Raw genomic sequence first — 7769 nt, 5'->3', positions numbered from 1 at the left:
TCGTGCCCTGAGAGTAAAATGAAGGAGATTTTCTATCCACCGCCAGCCTCCAGAATTAACTTTGTCAAGGTCTTTTCGAGAGTCTGGTTCATTCTCCTTGCTCAGAGCTCTGGGGCCAGTAGGCACATTGTAGTTTCCAGTTAGTGCCTGTGGCCTCGGCCATCTGTAGTGCCTTGGTGAATGCAATCAGCTTTGCTTTTCCACCGAGATCCTATGTGGCAGGGCTGACATCCAGAGTCTCTGCCCAGGAGAAACCATTGCAGCCCCCGCATACCTCTTTTCCACTGACCATGTAACTACTCCCTTCTGTGAACAGAGTCATTTCCGCATCCGGGAGGGGAGTGTCTCTGAGATCCGGCCTTATTCCTGTGACTTGGGTTAAGACCTCCCCACAGTCGTGTGGTCAGCTAGCTCTTCTGGCAGCAGTGTGGCTGGATTTAGCACTGCTGGGGGTCGGAAGGCCACTTTTGGTTCATTGAGGAGAAGGGCCTGATACCCCGTTACCCGGGCGTTCGTCATCCATTGGTCTGGTGGAGTCCGGAGAAGGCCCTTGATAACGTGGGTGGTGGTCAATATGAGATTTTGACCCAGAGTCAATTTGCATGCATCCTTGACTAGGAGGGCCATGGCAGCAATTATGCAGAAGCAAAGGGGGAACCCAGCTGCTACTGGATCTAGTTTCTTGCTAAGATAGACCACTGGCCTTCACCATACCCTAGAGTCTGAGTCAAAACTTCTTTAGTCAGCCCTGCCTTCACATACAAGTGGAAGGGCTTGGTAACATCTGGGATGACCAATGCTGGGGCACACAGTAAGGCTCTTTGTAATTCCCGAAATGCTCCTTCTGCCTCAGCTGTCCACACTCTACCATAGTGAGTCCTCCCTTAGCCAGTTCGTAGAGAGGTTGTGCCATCTCCGTGAAGGTAGCATCCACAGCCTGCAGTAGCCCACCGTCCCAAGAAATTCCCTCTTGGAGAGCAAAGCAAAAGCAACCGGTATTCCCTGGCAGTCTTCCATCCAAGTACTAACCAGGCCCGACCCTTCTTAGCTTCCAAGATCAGACGAGATCTGGCGCCTTCAGGGTGGTATGGCCGTATACAATCATAAGGTTCTTACCCGATATTCTCAGATGAGTGTACGTGACACCCTATATAACATGGAACCATCCTCCCCTTGCTGGAGGAAGCTGAACTTTCTCATACCCTACTGTTACCTTAATTTGTCCAGGCTTGGTTAGCTACCATATCTCTCTCGTTCATAGTTACATTGGCCCCCGGCCTTCTTGGGCTACTGATGCCTTGTGGTCATACCCATTCTGTACAAAGGAGGAGGTAGTGGAGGGTTTCTAAGTGCTTGAGACAGAATGATGTTTCAGACAGATGGACATGTTGTTCAAAGATGCAGAGGCTGCAGAGAGCCAGCATATTCAGAAACGTGCCAGCAGCTGCATGTGTATCAATCGGGTCAGGTCCCTGGCAGCCTCCGATGGCCAAGATTTGAAGCCTTGACTCCCGAGCTCCTCCCATAGGCCCTTGTGTGACCCATTGAGTCCAGACATCAGAGAAGAGGGACGAGCAGCTCACGGAGTTTCAGAGAGTTTTCTTCCTCTTGGAAGATGGCTTCCTAGACTCAAAGTGGACCCTCAGGCTCTCGTTTTTCTAGGGCTGAGAGCCAACACAGAGGTGCTAAGCAGAGTCCGAATTCATTGCACAGAATTTCCCCTGTTCCATCTCTCAGATTCTGGGTGGAGGAGCCCAGAGAGAACAGCTGTGATCTGCTCTGCCATTGGAGCAGGGCTGTCCCTGGATGCTGTCCTGCTCGTGTCCCTCGTGGGAACTTAGGAGCGTCTTATTTAAGGTCTGTCTGTATAAACCCTGGACTGGGCTACTCCATGGAGTAGATGACCGTTATGCCATATGAAGCCCTGCAAGATTTAGGGTGCAGTCCATTCAGACTCCATAGTGGAAGCGGTGGAGCCATAGAGATACATTCACACAGTCAGGCATTTTCCAGATTCAAACAGGTTGGACATCCTCCCCTTTTGGTATCCCTGGCTAATGGGAGGTGATCAGTCTCCCCTTCCATTCTTTTACGAATGGATTTAGCTCTGACAGTGGCCTTAGGGCTGTTTATCTCTCTTTTACATATCTCCTACTTTTTACATACAGAGTTGCTTTTCTCATTTCCATCAGTCTTAATTACACTTAACAGAATTTTGTACTCTTAGAAATACCTTAACCTCTACTTAAGACTAAATATAAACCAATGGTGAGTTGTTACAACAGAATTCTTTAGATGGCAAATTTATCAATCAGTTAAGCACAGAATGTGTTCACCAGCAGATTTCAAAAGTACAAACCCAGTACCAGCAAACAGCGCCCTAGCATTTCATCCCATTTGGTTAGGATCTAGATGTCCAACAAATTTAACTCCATTTGTCATTCAAGCAACCCTTCACAGTTTCAGGTTATCAAAGACTTCGGAAGCCACTTTAACAATTACTCATTAAACCCTTGAAACAGACAGTTAACCATCAGCCCAGCCATCCCTTCGCCAACAGACCTCATGTTCCACCTGGGCCCATTCCACTTCAGATGCCATGCTTTCCCTGCCAGCAAGGGGGAGGGGCCAGGCAGTCCACGTCGGGCCAGAGAAGGCAAGGAATTCCCCGAAACAAAAGAAGTTTCGGCAGCTGCTTGGGAATATTCCTTAAAGTCTCTGTCTCGAGGTTGGTTCATCCCACAGTACCAGTTCTGCTTACCAAAAGTGGCCCACTAGGCACTTATTTTCCATGCCCGGCTCTAATGAGCATCAGCATTGGACACCTTAACCCGGCATTTGACTAACTCTAGGTAGCTCGTTATAGCCCTTAACACACAAAATGAGTGAGGGAGAAGCCCCACATCTATTATGAGGAACAGAGAGATGAAAGCTAGCGTCCCCTTACTCTCTGCTTGCCACATTCCTTCAACCATAACAAAACACAATAGACAACAAAAAGACAAAAACAAACAAATTACCACAACCCCAGTGGCCCTCGTCCAGAGCCTGCTGCTGGAAGGGGGGGGGACTTCCTTTCCTGAGCTCCATGAGCTTTTTCATATTCCCCTATTATCTTGTTATTTACCTTTCTATTTGTTGTTCCTTTAGAGTTCCTATAACCTTTAAATGGTTTATTGAAATGTATACTTTAAAAGTATGAATTGTGTCCAATCAAGTTCTGGACATTTTCACCATCCTAAATGAAACCCCATTCAAACATTGGTCACTCCCATCTCTTGGCAACCTATCTTAAGTAATTATTAATTTACTTTCTTTTCCTATAGATCTGAGTTTTCTGGACATTTCACATATAAACAGGATCATACATGTAGTCTTTTATCACTGGCTTCTTAAATTTGGCCTAATGTTTTCAAGGGTCATCAATATTATAGCATATATCAGTTGCCTTATAGAGTACAATATAGGTTTCTGATCCTTTTAAAATTTTGTATATTGTATGAGGTAGAAGTTTAACTTCATCCTTTAAAACAGGTGCTTACTGCTATAATTTCCCTTTAAGTACTGTTTTAATGGCATTCCATAAGCTTTGGTGTGTTGTTTTTGTTTTTGTATAGCTCAATGGATTTCCTAATCGGATTTTTCTCTTTGTCCTCCTGACCAAATTTATGGAGTGCATTGATTTCTATGCACTTTTAATTTACCCAGAGCTTGCCACTGGTGGGGGCTATCTTTATCCCCAACCGTCTAAGGGGACTTGAACCCCTCAACTGTCAAAGGGAAGGCAGGGGACTCGAACCCCCGACCGCCCAGGGGGACTCGAACCCCCACGACGGCGCAGGGGGACTCGAACCCCCCGACCGCCCAGGGGGACTCGAACCCCCGACCACGCAGGGGGACTCGAACCCCCCCGACCGCCCAGGGGGACTAGAACCCCCTGTCGATCTATCAGCAGAGGGATGGGGCGTCCCCGCATCCACTCCAGCCCTGGGGAGCATGGCTGCGTCCAGCTTCTCCCCGGTGGGCTATACCCTGGAGCTCCAACCAGACAGACGGATAGGATCCCAATACCTCGGAACCCAATACTTCGAAACCCAATGCCTCGAAACCCAATACCTCGAAACTCAATACCTCGAAACCCAATACTTCGAAACCCAATACCTCCAGAGGCTTTCCCTAAAAATTCTGATGCTGGCTCAGTTCTCGTCGTTTGATCCCGGACGAGCCCCCAAATGTTAGGGTCCGTGATCAAAGGAACGAGACTGATACAAAGCGAAAGTCAAGCAAAACTTTATTTCGCGCCAAGCATCAGGAATCAAACTACCGGTCAGAGCTACCTCTTACGAAAAGGCGGTGACGATGAACCCAACAAGGTCACTTCCAAGAAGGCCACTCTGGACGAGGCTGCTCTAGATGACGTTGCTGCTCCACAGATGAGGCCGCTCCATGATTGGAGCCGTTCCCAAGAAGAGGCCACTCCCAAGACAAGGCCACTGCTCAATGAAGTTTCTCCCCGGACAAGGCCGCTCCCAAGAAGAGGCTGTTCTGGACAAGACCATTTCCTGGATGAGGCCACTCCCAATGACGAAGAAGCAACAATGACAAGGAGGACAACCCAGATGACACAGACTCTGATCCCCACGATGCTACTCTGACCAGGCTTCCACCCGGAGGAAGCCACCACTGCGGACAAGGCCACTTGTGGTTCGGGGTGGCGAGGCATTTTGCAGGGAGGCTGCTGGTGTCTAGGGGCCGTTGGCATCTCAGGGCTGCTTATGCCTCCAGAATGCTGGCATCTAGGGGCTGCAGGTGTCAGGACCGACTGCTGGCCTCTAGGGTCTGTAGGCATCAGGACCGCAGGCGTCGAGGGACCGCTGACAACTGGACCGCAGATGTCTCAGGACCGCAGGCGTCGAGGGACCGCTGACAACTGGACCACAGACGACTGGACTGCTGGGCCGCCGGAGGCTGCAGGCTGCAGGTGATGGCTCGGGGCCGCCGCCGGAGGCTAGAAGCTGCAGGCGACGGTGCTCGGGGCCGCCGCCGGAGGCTGGAAGCTGCAGGTGGCGGCGCTCGAGGCCGGAGGCTGGAAGCTGCAGGCGACGGTGCTCGGGGCCGCCGCCGGAGGCTGGAAGCTGCAGGCGGCGGCGCTCGAGGCCGGAGGCTGGAAGCTGCAGGCGGCGGCGCTCGAGGCGGGAGGCTGGAAGCTGCAGGCGGCGGCGCTCGAGGCCGGAGGCTGGAAGCTGCAGGTGGCGGCGCTCGAGGCCGGAGGCTGGAAGCTGCAGGTGGCGGCGCTCGAGGCCGGAGGCTGGAAGCTGCAGGTGGCGGCGCTCGAGGCCGGAGGCTGGAAGCTGCAGGTGGCGGCGCTCGAGGCCGGAGGCTGGAAGCTGCAGGCGGCGGCGCTCGGGGCCGGAGGCTGGAAGCTGCAGGCGGCGGCGCTCGGGGCCGCCGCCGGAGGGTGCAGGCGGCGGCGCTCGGGGCCGCCGCCGGAGGGTGCAGGCGGCGGCGCTCGGGGCCGCCGCCGGAGGGTGCAGGCGGCGGCGCTCGGGGCCGCCGCCGGGGGTTGCAGGCGGTGGCGCTCGGGGCCGCCGCCGGGGGGCTGCAGGCGGCGGCGCTCGGGGCCGCCGCCGGAGGATGGAAGCTGCAGGTGGCGGCGCTCGAGGCCGGAGGCTGGAAGCTGCAGGCGGCGGCGCTCGAGGCCGGAGGCTGGAAGCTGCAGGCGGCGGCGCTCGGGGCCGGGGGCTGGAAGCTGCAGGCGGCGGCGCTCGGGGCCGCCGCCGGAGGGTGCAGGCGGCGGCGCTCGGGGCCGCCGCCGGAGGGTGCAGGCGGCGGCGCTCGGGGCCGCCGCCGGAGGGTGCAGGCGGCGGCGCTCGGGGCCGCCGCCGGAGGGTGCAGGCGGCGGCGCTCGGGGCCGCCGCCGGGGGTTGCAGGCGGCGGCGCTCGGGGCCGCCGCCGGGGGCTGCAGGCGGCGGCGCTCGGGGCCGCCGCCGGAGGATGGAAGCTGCAGGTGGCGGCGCTCGAGGCCGGAGGCTGGAAGCTGCAGGTGGCGGCGCTCGAGGCCGGAGGCTGGAAGCTGCAGGTGGCGGCGCTCGAGGCCGGAGGCTGGAAGCTGCAGGTGGCGGCTCGGGGCCGGAGGCTGGAAGCTGCAGGCGGCGGCGCTCGGGGCCGGAGGCTGGAAGCTGCAGGCGGCGGCGCTCGGGGCCGCCGCCGGAGGGTGCAGGCGGCGGCGCTCGGGGCCGCCGCCGGAGGGTGCAGGCGGCGGCGCTCGGGGCCGCCGCCGGAAGCTGCAGGCGGCGGCGCTCGGGGCCGCCGCCGGAGGGTGCAGGCGGCGGCGCTCGGGGCCGCCGCCGGAGGGTGCAGGCGGCGGCGCTCGGGGCCGCCGCCGGAGGGTGCAGGCGGCGGCGCTCGGGGCCGCCGCCGGAGGGTGCAGGCAGCGGCCCTGCAGGCGGCGGCGCTCGGGGCCGCCGCCGGAGGGTGCAGGCGGCGGCGCTCGGGGCCGCCGCCGGAGGGTGCAGGCGGCGGCGCTCGGGGCCGCCGCCGGAGGGTGCAGGCGGCGGCGCTCGGGGCCGCCGCCGGAGGCTGCAGGCGGCGGCGCTCGGGGCCGCCGCCGGAGGGTGGAGGCTGGACCGCCAAACGCGGTTATAGCTCTTACAAGAGCTGTTACAGCTCTTCTATACACCGTTGACTCCCCTGCTCTTCTGCGACTTCCACCGCTCTCCGCTCCACTTCACCGCTCTCCGCCGACTTCTCCGCTCTCCGCCGACTTCACCGCTCTCCGCCGACTTCACCGCTCTCCGCCGACTTCACCGCTCTCCGCCGACTTCACCGCTCTCCGCCGACTTCACCGCTCTCCGCCGACTTCACCGCTCTCCTGTAGCAGCCGCTGCTCTCCTGCAGCAGCCCCCCGGCCCTCCTGCAGGAGCCCCCCGGCTCTCCTGCAGGAGCCCGCGGCTCTCCTGCAGGAGCCCCCCGGCCCTCCTGCAGGAGCCCCCCGGCTCTCCTGCAGGAGCCCCCCGGCTCTCCTGCAGGAGCCCCCCGGCTCTCCTGCAGCAGCCCCCGGCTCTCCTGCAGCAGCCCCCGGCTCTCCTGCAGCAGCCCCCCTTGGCAGCCTGGCAGAGCAACCTTTATGGGGGTGGTTGAGCCCCGCCCCTACACAGGTGGCCAATTGAATTTCAACCTTCCCAGCGGATATACATACGGCCTACTGATTGGATGACTCCACTCAGTCTGCCCCACCCTTACAGTTTGAAGATTAAACGGAGACAGGATGTGAAGCAGAGGCGAGGTGCCCTGCACACAGTGGCGCTCACTGCTCAGGAAGCCTTTGTTGCATGCAGGGCTAGGGGATGAGGGCCCTGGCATCATTAGTCCAGGCGTGGCGGCACTGGGTCCGGGCTCAGCTCCCCGGCCTGAAGCACGTGAGAGGGCACCTCAGAACTGGTCCTCTGGCCCCCAAACGGTCATGCAGCGAAGGGCGCCGGGCTCAGGTGGGCACCTGGCGGGCCTCCCGGCGGGGGCGCCCGGCCCCCCGGGGCTCCTTCCGGGTTGGCAGCGGCCGTGCAGGGGGCGGGGGGCCGCGCCGCGGGGCCGGGCGAGGCCGGGAACGCGCGCCCCCGCCCCGCGCCCGCCTCCCGCCCGCCCTCCCGTCGCTGCGCTGGGAACCGGGCTCCGCGCGTCGGGGGAGGCAGGCGGCGCGGGCGGGCGGGCGGGGACGGCGGGCTGGGGGCGGCGACGGCGAGGGGCCGCGCGCGGAGGGCGCCGGGCGCAGC

General features: G+C 59.6%; 1 pseudogene; it reads right to left on the bottom strand.

The window, feature by feature from the left end:
* Nucleotides 1-981: 981 nt before the first annotated feature.
* On the bottom strand, nt 982-1099 carry LOC122903720 (annotated as a pseudogene).
* Nucleotides 1100-7769: the final 6670 nt, after the last annotated feature.

The sequence above is a fragment of the Neovison vison genome, chromosome 3, assembly GCF_020171115.1.
Source record: "Neovison vison isolate M4711 chromosome 3, ASM_NN_V1, whole genome shotgun sequence".
In the NCBI taxonomy this organism is placed as follows: Eukaryota; Metazoa; Chordata; class Mammalia; order Carnivora; family Mustelidae; genus Neogale; species Neogale vison.
The sequence above is the reverse complement of the archived record's forward strand: the minus strand, read 5'-3'. Positions and strand labels throughout refer to the sequence as shown.